The sequence below is a fragment of the Pseudophryne corroboree genome, chromosome 6, assembly GCF_028390025.1.
Source record: "Pseudophryne corroboree isolate aPseCor3 chromosome 6, aPseCor3.hap2, whole genome shotgun sequence".
Lineage (NCBI taxonomy): Eukaryota > Metazoa > Chordata > Amphibia > Anura > Myobatrachidae > Pseudophryne > Pseudophryne corroboree.
The window spans coordinates 795,725,006-795,739,430 of NC_086449.1; the positions used below are offsets into that span (position 1 = coordinate 795,725,006).

Genomic DNA, 14,425 nt, shown 5'->3' on the forward strand with positions numbered 1-14,425 from the left:
GACCACATATAGGTTGAACTCGATGGACAAATTGTCTTTTTTCAACCTCAGAAACTATGTTACTTATGTTACTATATTATATGGTTGTGAAATGTAAAAGTGACAACCAGGAGAAAGTAATATTATTTAACTATAGATTGTTGGCCATATGGCTGAAAAATCACAGATCTCAATAGATATTGAACATAACCATAACTATTAGTCCTAATTATTACTGCGGGGAGCATTATGTGACGTGAGGTGTTACTATATAAATGACGTCTCTCTCTCTCTCTCTATATATATATATATATCTTACATTTTTTTAAGTCAAACCCTCTTTTTAGTTCAAATAAATAGAAAACAGAATGTAATGGTAATTATTATCAAATGAGGACAAGCTAAGAAATAATAAGAGACAGAGCTGGCCACATAGAGAGGTTCAGGAATTAAGCACATTAAATTCACATTACACATATTAAGAAAGTGGAAAATGCATTTGCAGGTGAAAAAGGTATTTCATATTATTTACCGATTATACATTCACGCCGGAATCAATGCAGACATAAAATAAATACAAATTGGAACGTGTGTGTGATATATTATTCTCCAAATAACATGAAGCAAGCCTATCAGGTGCCGAGCAGTGGTGACAACTGTGACTTGTGAATGTGCATTATTTATCTTGCAGCATCAAAACATTTTTATTTTTTTTAATTCTTTATGTAACACACAACACTTGATGCAAAACTGTGGTTATCCACTTTTGCAAATAAAGAGATTGGAAAAAAACTTGCTGAGTCTATTTTGTGGATCTTTTCCTTAGGGAACATGAGGGGCAGCAGAGTATACTTTCATTTTGTAGACTCGAAAGTTTGCAAACTGCTGGGGCTGTACTGTAAGTTTCCTTTACTGCAGCTCTGCACCCAGAAGACAGAATATAAATGTCTGACTTGCATGGATAAATATGAAACGAGCTGATGTATGTGGTGTGCTGCGGAGTATTTGCAAAGGCTGGGGACCCTCGATCAAGGTAAGAGCAACATAAGCACATCTAAAATAGGACACACAGTAGAATACAGTATAATAAGTACAGTATCCACTCTGGTTTCTATTCAGGGCACAGGGGAGGAGAGGTCAGGACAGAGCTCTCTGTGACAGTAATCACTGGCGTTTAAAAATAACTCACTTCAGCCAGGAAAATCGTTATAGAAATGGGTACATTATTAACCTGTGCTGGCATCCGGTGCCATTGTTAACATATTGACAAAGTGCACTTTACCCTAGATAGTAATATCTGCAGAAAGTATCAGCTCTTCCGGTCTAAAATACTGAACTGTAGAACTAGGAGATATAATCCAGCTATATTTCCAGTATCCAATGCGGCGCTCCACAGCAGAAACAGCATAAAAATATTATATACGTCATCTTTTTCCCGTATACACTATAACAATGCACTGTTTAATCAGCATCAAATTGTTTTTGTATTCCAGTTCTATATCCAGTATACAATATAATGCTCTATATAATCATCAGCATATGCTCTATATAATCATCAGCATATTATTACAGAGTCCACCTATTTTCAGTATTATATATGACACTACACTGCATTATTAGCAGAAAATATTATATACTGGAAAGTCAGTGATAGATATATATATATATCAGCTTTTTCCAGTATCCAATGGCACTACATAATCTGCAGCAAATTATAGTATAATTCAGCAGTGCTTCTAGAATAAAATATGACACAGCATTGCATAATCAGCAGAAAATATGATATACTGTACAGTCAGTGTTTCCAGTAGTAAATATGACACAGTACTGAGATATCAGCAGAATGTTTTATGTAATGCTGCTATCTCCAGTATAAAACATGACGGTGCAGTATACAGTTAAGTGGAAAACATTATACTGTATACAGCAGCATTTTCCACAAAAAAATTGGACGCTTGGTTGCATTACCAGAAATGTGTAATAGACTAGTGTTTACAGAATAAAATATGACACTATACTGCGAACTCAGCAGAAAGCATATTTTTTTAATATAGCATAAAACAGCTATTCCCAGTATACCTCATGGTAGAGCAGAAAACATTATATACTGCAGCTATTTCCAGTTTATATAATGGTAGAGCAGAAAATATTATATACTGGAGCTATTCCCAGTTTTTATAATGGTAGAGCAGAAAATATTATATACTGCAGCTATTCCCAGTATACATTATGGTACAGCAGAAAATATTATATATTGCAGCTATTCCCAGTATACATCATGGTAGAGCAGAAAATATTATACAGTGCAGCTATTCCCAGTATACATCATGGTAGAGCAGAAAATATTATATACTGCACTGCAGCTATTCCCAGATTACCTCATGGTAGAGCAGAAAATATATACTGCAGCTATTCCCAGTATACATCATGATAGAGCAGCAAATATTATATACTCAGCTATTCCCAGTATACCTCATGGTACAGCAGCAACTATTATATACTGCAGCTATTCCAAGTATACCTCATGGTACAGCAGCAAATATTATATACTGCAGCTATTCCCAGTATACCTCATGATGATAGAGCAGAAAATATTATATACTCAGCTATTCCCAGCATACCTCATAGTACAGCAGCAAATATTATATACTCAGCTATTCCCAGTATACCTCATGGTACAGCAGCAAATATTATATACTGCAGCTATTCCCAGTATACCTCATGGTACAGCAGCAAATATTATATACTGCAGCTATTCCCAGTATACCTCATGGTACAGCAGCAAATATTATATACTGCAGCTATTCCCAGTATACCTCATGATAGAGCAGAAAATATTATATACTCAGCTATTCCCAGTATACCTCATAGTACAGCAGAAAATATAATATACTGCAGCTACTCCCAGTATACATCATGGTAGAGCAGAAAATATGATATACTGCAGCTATTCCCAGTATACATCATGGTAGAGCAGAAAATATATATACTGCACCTATTCCCAGTATACATCATGGTACAGCAGAAATATTATATACTGCAGCTACTCCCAGTATACCTCATGGTACAGCAGCAAATATTATATACTGCAGCTATTCCCAGTATGCATCATGGTAGAGCAGAAAATATATATATACTGCACCTATTCCCAGTATACATCATGGTAGAGCAGAAAATATCATATACTGCAGCTATTCCCAGTATACATCATGGTAGAGCAGAACATGTTATATACTGCAGCTATTCCCAGTATACCTCATGGTAGAGCAGAAAATGTTATATACTGCAGCTACTCCCAGTATACATCATGGTAGATCAGAAAATATTACATATTGCAGCTACTCCCAGTATACATCATGGTACAGCAGAAAATATTATATACTGCAGCTATTATAGCCAGTATAATTCATTGACCATAAGCAGAAAATATTATATACCACAGCTATTCCCAGTATATATCATGGACAGCAGCAGATATTATATACTCCAGCTATTATAGCCAGTATAATTCATGGGCCTGGCACTGCACAATCAGCAGAAAATATTATATACCGCAGCTATCCCAGTGTACATCATGGTACAGCAGCAGATATTATATACTGCAGCTATTATAGCCAGTATAATTCATTGACCATAAGCAGAAAATATTATATACCACAGCTATTCCCAGTATATATCATGGACAGCAGCAGATATTATATACTCCAGCTATTATAGCCAGTATAATTCATGGGCCTGGCACTGCACAATCAGCAGAAAATATTATATACCGCAGCTATCCCAGTGTACATCATGGTACAGCAGCAGATATTATATACTGCAGCTATTATAGCCAGTATAATTAATGGGCCTGGCACTGCACAATCAGCAGAAAATATTATATATTGCAGCTATTCCCAGTACACATCATAGACAGCAGCAGATATTATATACCCCAGCTATTACAGCCAATATAATTAATGGGCCTGGCACTGCACAATCAGTAGAAAATATGATATACAGCAGCTATCCCAGTGTACATCACGGTACAGCAGCAGATATTATATACCGCAGCTATTATAGCCAGTATAATTCATGGGCCTGGCACTGCATAATCAGCAGAAAATATTATATACCGCAGCAATATCCAGTGACATGACTCTGCAGGCACAGACCCGTGAAACGTACCACACTGCAGCTGCTATTTTGTGGTATTGTTTTAGTCATAAAAAAAAAATATGCCACAACCAGAGAACATAAAATGAGAGTATGCCTATGCACTGATGATGTGAAAGCATGAATCACCAGCTTGCTAGCATTATATTAGAGAATAGTAGAAATGTGTGACATAAAACGTGCTGGCACTGGGATTTTAGTCAGGGGGTGCCAGGTTAATTATGACAGTGTGGTAAGGAGACCTGAGGCAGGAACACACGTTTTATAACAGCAGGTCTATTCAGCTTAGCTTTAAATTAAGTATATTGCTATATTTGCAGCAGCAACATATATATATATACATACACATATATATACACATATATATATTTATATAAAATATACAAAATTTCTGCCGAATTTTGTGCATTTTACACGTTGATGACACAACATGAAGGCAGCAGCACACAAGGGACAGTATGGCTCTGTGGCCTCTCTCCCCCTCCCAGCCGTGGGAATATGTCCTTTTACAGAGGGTTACTGGGCAGACTGGGACTGTGTGTGACTTTGAACTTGAACTTTGTCTCTTGAGTCAGTCAGTCAGCTCAGCTCCCTCTAGCGCCATCTTCCCCTCCCGCTCCTTCCCTCCCCTCAGAGAGACAAGATGGCGGCGGTGGCCAACAGCGGCGCGTCGTCCTGCAGACGGGGCGAGTGGTCGGGCATTGGGCTCTCTCTGCGAACGGACCGAGCGAGGGGAAACAAAGTCGGTTTCCCCCTGCGTCATGTCATGTATCTGTTCCCTGACGTGAAGTGATTTTAATGGCGTCGCTGAGGGGGAGCATAAGGAGGGTGTATAGGAATACAGTACAGGTCGTCCGTGTGCTGTTTGCAGGTCCCCTATATCTGTGTGTGCGGCAAGCTGTGACCTGGGCTGAGTACATGTGCGGGGATGGGCAGTGAATGGCGCAATGGTTGCAGAGTGACGCAATCCGGGCATGCACGGGATATCTCTGCTGCTGCAAGGCTGCAATGTTCCCTCACATAAGGTGCAGCTACAGTACACCTTACATTGTCAGCCATGTCTAGTGCAGGTGACAGCACAGCACTTGTATAAATTTGCGTCAGAGATTGGCGCTATAAATGCGGTTTATAGAGCACTCAGCTGTTCGTGTGGCGACAAGTGAAAGGTAGAGTGAGGGTGTTCCGAGCCACCACTTCCATCCTGTTATATAGGAGCGATTAACCTCTAAAAACTTTTCATTTTAAATAATAAAAATATGTACAAAAAACCCTCTTTGTGTTTAGCGTCTTCGCAGCTTTAGTTCCAGTGTTTTTTGAGCAACTGAACCGCAGGAACGCTAGACCGATTGTGTCTGGAAAGGTGCTTGCGCCCATCCTCACCGCCTGAAGGCTACGTCCAAGACGCACTATTTTTCACTTTAAAAAAAAAAAATTGGCAATAGGCCCCCCTCAAGTCATTAGCATTTATGTACCTGGATTTTCCATAGGGGAAAAAAAAACCATTTAGGCTTTTATTTCTGTTGACACTTTAAAAACATTGGGCAAAGGTGCTGATCGTTGGCAGCTTTGACAACCCGCCTGTTAGTAAATATAACCGTTTGGCTTTTTGAAATCTTTCTAGAACCAGATTCAAGTGATGAATAGATTTTTAGGAGCGTATTAGCAGCGTATGCGATGCGTCAAAGGCTTTCATATACCATGCGCCAAAAAATGTGTTCCCTTGGATGCTGCTTCACTAGCCAGGTTAAATGTACTTTATCACCGTGCATTTTATCGCTTCCCAAGGCTTGATAAATCTGGGAATCATTCCCAGATTTATCAAGCCTTGGAAAGTGATAAATTGCACGGTGATAAAGTATCAGCCAATCAGCTCCCAACTGCCATGTCACAGGCTGTGTTTGAAAAATGACAGTTAGGAGCTGATTGGGTGGTACTTTATCACCGTGCAATTTATCACTCTCAAAGGCTTGGTAAATCTGGCCATGAAGACTTTGCTATAACCATCACAGGGTTACTGGCAACAGTTGTCTTTTCTCTAACGTCCTAGTGGATGCTGGGGACTCCGTAAGGACCATGGGGAAATAGACGGGCTCCGCAGGAGACTGGGCACTCTAAAGAAAGATTCAGTACTATCTGGTGTGCACTGGCTCCTCCCTCTATGCCCCTCCTCCAGACCTCAGTTAGAATCTGTGCCCGGCCAGAGCTGGGTGCTCCTAGTGGGCTCTCCTGAGCTTGCTAGAAAAGAAAGTATTTTGTCAGGTTTTTTATTTTCAGAGAGCTTCTGCTGGCAACAGACTCTCTGCTACGTGGGACTGAGGGGAGAGAAGCAAACCTACTCACTGCAGCTAAGTTGCGCTTCTTAGGCTACTGGACACCATTAGCTCCAGAGGGATCGAACACAGGTACCTAACCTTGATCGTCCGGAGCCGCGCCGCCGTCCCCCTCGCAAAGCCAGAAGTACAGAAGCAGCAGAAGCAAGAAGACATCGAAATCGGCGGCAGAAGACTCCTGTCTTCACTTAAGGTAGCGCACAGCACTGCAGCTGTGCGCCATTGCTCCCGCAGCACACCCACACACTCCGGTCACTGTAGGGTGCAGGGCGCAGGGGGGGGCGCCCTGGGCAGCAATTAAGATACCCGATGGCAAAAGTATACATATATACAGTCAGGCACTGTATATATGTGCGAGCCCCCGCCATTTTTACACATGAGAAGCGGGACAGAAGCCCGCCGCTGAGGGGGAGGGCCTTCTTCCTCAGCACACCAGCGCCATTTTCTCTTCACAGCTCCGCTGGAAGGACGCTCCCCAAGCTCTCCCCTGCAGTATACAGGTGCAATAAAGGATAAAAAAGAGAGGGGGGGCACATAAATTTAGGCGCAGATATAGATAGATATATATATATATATATATATATAATAAGAATTTACTTACCGATAATTCTATTTCTCGGAGTCCGTAGTGGATGCTGGGGTTCCTGAAAGGACCATGGGGAATAGCGGCTCCGCAGGAGACAGGGCACAAAAAGTAAAGCTTTAGGATCAGGTGGTGTGCACTGGCTCCTCCCCCTATGACCCTCCTCCAAGCCTCAGTTAGGATACTGTGCCCGGACGAGCGTACACAATAAGGAAGGATTTATGAATCCCGGGTAAGACTCATACCAGCCACACCAATCACACTGTACAACCTGTGATCTGAACCCAGTTAACAGTATGATAACAGCGGAGCCTCTGAAAAGATGGCTCACAACAAATAATAACCCGATTTTTGTAACTATGTACAAGTAATGCAGATAATCCGCACTTGGGATGGGCGCCCAGCATCCACTACGGACTCCGAGAAATAGAATTATCGGTAAGTAAATTCTTGTTTTCTCTATCGTCCTAGTGGATGCTGGGGTTCCTGAAAGGACCATGGGGATTATACCAAAGCTCCCAAACGGGCGGGAGAGTGCGGATGACTCTGCAGCACCGAATGAGAGAACTCCAGGTCCTCCTTAGCCAGGGTATCAAATTTGTAGGATTTTACAAACGTGTTTGCCCCTGACTAAATAGCCGCTCGGCAAAGTTGTAAAGCCGAGACCCCTCGGGCAGCCGCCCAAGATGAGCCCACCTTCCTTGTGGAATGGGCATTTACATATTTTGGCTGTGGCAGGCCTGCCACAGAATGTGCAAGCTGAATTGTATTACACATCCAACTAGCAAAGTCTGCTTAGAAGCAAGAGCACCCAGTTTGTTGGGTGCATACAGGATAACAGCAAGTCAGTTTTCCTGACTCCAGCCGTCCTGGAACCTATATTTTCAGGGCCCTGACCACATCTAGCAACTTGGAGTCCTCCAAGTCCCTAGTAGGCGCAAGACACCACAATAAGCTGGTTCAGGTGAAACACTGACACCACCTTAGGGAGAGAACTGGGGACGAGTCCGCAGCTCTGCCCTGTCCGAATGGACAAACAGATATGGGCTTTTTTGAGAAAAAAACCACCAATTTGACACTCGCCTGGTCCAGGCCAGGTCCAAGAGCATGTTCACTTTTCATGTGAGATGCTTCAAATCCACAGATTTGACTGGTTTTAACCAATGTGTTTTGAGGAATCCCAGAACTACGTTGAGATCCCACAGTGCCACTGGAGGCACAAAAGGGGGTTGTATATGCAATACTCCCTTGACAAACTTCTGGACTTCAGGAACTGAAGCCAATTCTTTCTGGAAGAAAAATCGACAGGGCCGAAATTTGAACCTTAATGGACCCCAATTTGAGGCCCATAGACACTCCTGTTTGCAGGAAATGCAGGAATCGACCGAGTTGAAATTTCTTCGTGGGGCCTTCCTGGCCTCACACCACGCAACATATTTTCGCCACATGTGGTGATAATGTTGTGCGGTCACCTCCTTTCTGGCTTTGACCAGGGTAGGAATGACCTCTTCCTGAATGCCTTTTCCCTTAGGATCCGGCGTTCCACCGCCATGCCGTCAAACGCAGCTGCGGTAAGTCTTGGAACAGACATGGTACTTGCTGAAACAAGTCCCTTCTTAGCGGCAGAGGCCATAAGTCCTCTGTGAGCATCTCTTGAAGTTCCGGGTACCAAGTCCTTCTTGGCCAATCCGGAGCCATGAGTATAGTTCTTACTCCTCTACGTCTTATAATTCTCAGTACCTTAGGTATGAAAAGCAGAGGATGGAACACATACACCGACTGGTACACCCACGGTGTTACCAGAACGTCCACAGCTATTGCCTGAGGGTCTCTTAACCTGGCGCAATACCTGTCCCGTTTTTTGTTCAGACGGGACGCCATCATGTCCACCTTTGGTAATTCCCAACGGTTTACAATCATGTGGAAAACTTCCCCATGAAGTTCCCACTCTGCCGGGTGGAGGTCGTGCCTACTGAGGAAGTCTGCTTCCCAGTTTCCATTCCCGGAATGAAACACTGCTGACAGTGCTATCACATGATTTTCCGCCCAGCGAAAAGTCCTTGCAGTTTTTGCCACTGCCCTCCTGCTTCTTGTGCCGCCCTGTCTATTTACGTGGGCGACTGCCGTGATGTTTTATCCCACTGGATCAATACCGGCTGACCTTGAAGCAGAGGTCTTGCTAAGCTTAGAGCATTATAAATTTACCCTTAGCTATATTTATGTGGAGAAAAGTCTCCAGACTTGATCACACTCCCTGGAAATTTTTTCCTTGTGTGACTGCTCCCCAGCCTCTCGGGCTGGCCTCCGTGGTCACCAACATCCAAAACTGAATGCCGAATCTGCGGCCCTCTAGAAGATGAGCACTCTGTAACCACCACAGGAGAGACACCCTTGTCCTTGGATATAGGGTTATCCGCTGATGCATCTGAAGATGCGATCCGGACCATTTGTCCAGCAGATCCCACTGAAAAGTTCTTGCATGAAATCTGCCGACTGGAATTGCTTCGAAGGAAGTCACCATTTTTTTTACCATGGCCCTTGTGCAATGATGCACTGATTTTAGGAGGTTCCTGACTAGCTCGGATAACTCCCTGGCTTTCTCTTCCGGGAGAAACACCTTTTTCTGGACTGTGTCCAGAATCATCCCTAAGCACAGGAGACTTGTTGTCGGGATCAGCTGCGATTTTGGAATATTTAAAATCCACCCCTGCTGTTGTAACAGTATCCGAGATAGTGCTACTCCGACCTTCAACTGTTCCCTGGACTTTGCCCTTATCAGGAGATCGTCCAAGTAAGGGATAATTAAGACGCCTTTTCTTCGAAGAAGAACCATCATTTCGGCCATTACCTTGGTAAAGACCCGGGGTGCCGTGGACAATCCAAACGGCAGCGTCTGAAACTGATAGTGACAGTTCTGTACCACGAACCTGAGGTACCCTTAGTGATAAGGGCAAATTTGGGACATGGAGGTAAGCATCCCTGATGTCTCGGGACACCATATAGTCCCCTTCTTCCCGGTTCGTTATCACTGCTCTGAGTGACTCCATCTTGATTTGAACCTTTGTAAGTGTTCAAATTTTTTTAGATTTAGAATAGGTCTCACCTAGCCTTCTGGCTTCAGTACCACAATATAGTGTGGAATAATACCCCTTTTCTTGTTGTAGGAGGGGTAATTTAATTATCACCTGCTGGAAATACAGCTCGTGAATTGTTTCCCATACTGCCTCCTTGTCGGAGGGAGACCTTGGTAAAGCAGACTTCAGGAGCCTGCGCAGGGGAAACGTCTCGACATTCCAATCTGTACCCCTGGGATACTACTTGTAGGATCCAGGGGTCCTGTACGGTCTCAGCGTCATGCTGAGAGCTTGTCAGAAGCGGTGGAACGCTTCTGTTCCTGGGAATGGGCTGCCTGCTGCAGTCTTCTTCCCTTTCCTCTATCCCTGGGCAGATATGACTCTTATAGGGACGAAAGGACTGAAGCTGAAAAGACGGTGTCTTTTTCTGCAGAGATGTGACTTAGGGTAAAAACGGTGGATTTTCCAGCAGTTGCCGTGGCCACCAGGTCCGATGGACCGACCCCAAATAACTCCTCTTCCTTTATACGGCAATACACCTTTGTGCCGTTTGGAATCTGCATCACCTGACCACTGTCGTGTCCATAAACATCTTCTGGCAGATATGGACATCGCACTTACTCTTGATGCCAGAGTGCAAATATCCCTCTGTGCATCTCGCATATATAGAAATGCATCCTTTAAATGCTCTATAGTCAATAAAATACTGTCCCTGTCAAGGGTATCAATATTTTTAGTCAGGGAATCCGACCAAGCCACCCCAGCTCTGCACATCCAGGCTGAGGCGATCGCTGGTCGCAGTATAACACCAGTATGTGTGTATATACTTTTTATGATATTTTTCAGCCTCCTGTCAGCTGGCTCCTTGAGGACGGCCCTATCTATAGACGGTACCGCCACTTGTTCTGATAAGCGTGTGAGCGCCTTATCCACCCTAAGGGGTGTTTCCCAACGCGCCCTAACTTCTGGCGGGAAAGGGTATACCGCCCATATTTTCTATCGGGGGGAACCCACGCATCATCACACACTTCATTTAATTTATCTGATTCAGGAAAAACTACGGTAGTTTTTTCACATCCCACATAATACCCTCTTTTGTGGTACTTGTAGTATCAGAAATATGTAACACCTCCTTCATTGCCCTTAACGTGTGGCCCTAATAAGGAATACGTTTGTTTATTCACCGTCGACACTGGATTCAGTGTCCCTGTCTGTGTCGACCGACTAAAGTAAACGGGCGTTTTAAAACCCCTGACGGTGTTTTTGAGACGTCTGGACCGGTACTAATTGTTTGTCGGCCGTCTCATGTCGTCAACCGACCTTGCCGCGTGTTGACATTATCACGTAATTCCCTAAATAAGCCATCCATTCCGGTGTCGACTCCCTAGAGAGTGACATCACCATTACAGGCAATTGCTCCGCCTCCTCACCAACATCGTCCTCACACACGTACCGACACACAGCACACACACAGGGAATGCTCTGATAGAGGACAGGACCCACTAGCCCTTTGGAGAGACAGAGGGAGAGTTTGCCAGCACACACCAAAAACGCTATAATTATATAGGGACAACCTTATATAAGTGTTTTCCCTTATAGCATCTTTTTTATATATTTTTTAACGCCAAATTAGTGCCCCCCCTCTCTGTTTTAACCCTGTTTCTGTAGTGCAGTGCAGGGGAGAGCCTGGGAGCCTTCCCTCCAGCCTTTCTGTGAGGGAAAATGGCGCTGTGTGCTGAGGAGATAGGCCCCGCCCCTTTTTCGGCGGCCTCGTCTCCCGCTCTTAACGGATTCTGGCAGGGGTTAAATATCTCCATATAGCCCCCGGAGGCTATATGTGAGGTATTTTTAGCCAAAAATAGGTTTTCATTGCCTCCCAGGGCGCCCCCCTCCCAGCGCCCTGCACCCTCAGTGACTGCCGTGTGAAGTGTGCTGAGAGGAAATGGCGCACAGCTGCAGTGCTGTGCGCTACCTTAAGAAGACTGAGGAGTCTTCATGCCGCCGATTCTGGACCTTCTTCTTGTTTCAGCATCTGCAAGGGGGCCGGCGGCGAGGCTCCGGTGACCATCCAGGCTGTACCTGTGATCGTCCCTCTGGAGCTAATGTCCAGTAGCCAAAGAAGCCAATCCATCCTGCACGCAGGTGAGTTCACTTCTTCTCCCCTAAGTCCCTCGTTGCAGTGATCCTGTTGCCAGCAGGACTCACTGTAAAATAAAAAACCTAAGCTAAACTTTTCTAAGCAGCTCTTTAGGAGAGCCACCTAGATTGCACCCTTCTCGGCCGGGCACAAAAATCTAACTGAGGCTTGGAGGAGGGTCATAGGGGGAGGAGCCAGTGCACACCACCTGATCCTAAAGCTTTACTTTCTCTATCGTCCTAGTGGATGCTGGGGTTCCTGAAAGGACCATGGGGAATAGCGGCTCCGCAGGAGACAGGGCACAAAAAGTAAAGCTTTAGGATCAGGTGGTGTGCACTGGCTCCTCCCCCTATGACCCTCCTCCAAGCCTCAGTTAGATTTTTGTGCCCGGCCGAGAAGGGTGCAATCTAGGTGGCTCTCCTAAAGAGCTGCTTAGAAAAGTTTAGCTTAGGTTTTTTATTTTACAGTGAGTCCTGCTGGCAACAGGATCACTGCAACGAGGGACTTAGGGGAGAAGAAGTGAACTCACCTGCGTGCAGGATGGATTGGCTTCTTTGGCTACTGGACATTAGCTCCAGAGGGACGATCACAGGTACAGCCTGGATGGTCACCGGAGCCTCGCCGCCGGCCCCCTTGCAGATGCTGAAAAGAGAAGAAGGTCCAGAATCGGCGGCAGAAGACTCCTCAGTCTTCTTAAGGTAGCGCACAGCACTGCAGCTGTGCGCCATTGCTCTCAGCACACTTCACACGGCAGTCACTGAGGGTGCAGGGCGCTGGGAGGGGGGCGCCCTGGGAGGCAATGTAAACCTATTTTTTGGCAAAAAATACCTCACATATAGCCTCCGGGGGCTATATGGAGATATTTAACCCCTGCCAGAATCCGTTGAAGAGCGGGAGACGAGCCCGCCGAAAAAGGGGCGGGGCCTATCTCCTCAGCACACAGCGCCATTTTCCCTCACAGAAAGGCTGGAGGGAAGGCTCCCAGGCTCTCCCCTGCACTGCACTACAGAAACAGGGTTAAAACAGAGAGGGGGGGCACTAATTTGGCGTTAGAAATATATAAAAAGATGCTATAAGGGAAAACACTTATATAAGGTTGTCCCTATATAATTATAGCGTTTTTTGGTGTGTGCTGGCAAACTCTCCCTCTGTCTCTCCAAAGGGCTAGTGGGTCCTGTCCTCTATCAGAGCATTCCCTGTGTGTGTGCTGTGTGTCGGTACGTGTGTGTCGACATGTATGAGGACGATGTTGGTGAGGAGGCGGAGCAATTGCCTGTAATGGTGATGTCACTCTCTAGGGAGTCGACACCGGAATGGATGGCTTATTTAGGGAATTACGTGATAATGTCAACACGCTGCAAGGTCGGTTGACGACATGAGACGGCCGACAAACAATTAGTACCGGTCCAGACGTCTCAAAAACACCGTCAGGGGTTTTAAAACGCCCGTTTACCTTAGTCGGTCGACACAGACACGGACACTGAATCCAGTGTCGACGGTGAATAAACAAACGTATTCCTTATTAGGGCCACACGTTAAGGGCAATGAAGGAGGGGTTACATATTTCTGATACTACAAGTACCACAAAAGAGGGTATTATGTGGGATGTGAAAAAACTACCTGTAGTTTTTCCTGAATCAGATAAATTAAATGAAGTGTGTGATGATGCGTGGGTTCCCCCCGATAGAAAATTATTGGCGGTATACCCTTCCCCGCCAGAAGTTAGGGCGCGTTGGGAAACACCCCTTAGGGTGGATAAGGCGCTCACACGCTTATCAAAACAAGTGGCGGTACCGTCTATAGATAGGGCCGTCCTCAAGGAACCAGCTGACAGGAGGCTGGAAAATATCATATAAAAGTATATACACACATACTGGTGTTATACTGCGACCAGCGATCGCCTCAGCCTGGATGTGCAGAGCTGGGGTGGCTTGGTCGGATTCCCTGACTAAAAATATTGATACCCTTGACAGGGACAGTATTTTATTGACTATAGAGCATTTAAAGGATGCATTTCTATATATGCGAGATGCACAGAGGGATATTTGCACTCTGGCATCAAGAGTAAGTGCGATGTCCATATCTGCCAGAAGATGTTTATGGACACGACAGTGGTCAGGTGATGCAGATTCCAAACGGCACAAAGGTGTATTGCCGTATAAAGGAA

At 44.9% G+C, this 14,425-nt stretch overlaps 1 long non-coding RNA gene across 1 annotated transcript in view; it reads left to right on the plus strand.

Moving 5' to 3' along the window:
- The first annotated feature begins 825 nt into the window (after positions 1–825).
- Positions 826–14,425, plus strand: part of LOC134935747 (uncharacterized) — a 95,584-nt gene continuing 81,984 nt past the window's right edge. The window contains exon 1 of the long non-coding RNA XR_010180384.1: positions 826–1,012. This is a non-coding gene — a long non-coding RNA (uncharacterized LOC134935747). The remainder of the gene's footprint in view (positions 1,013–14,425) is intronic.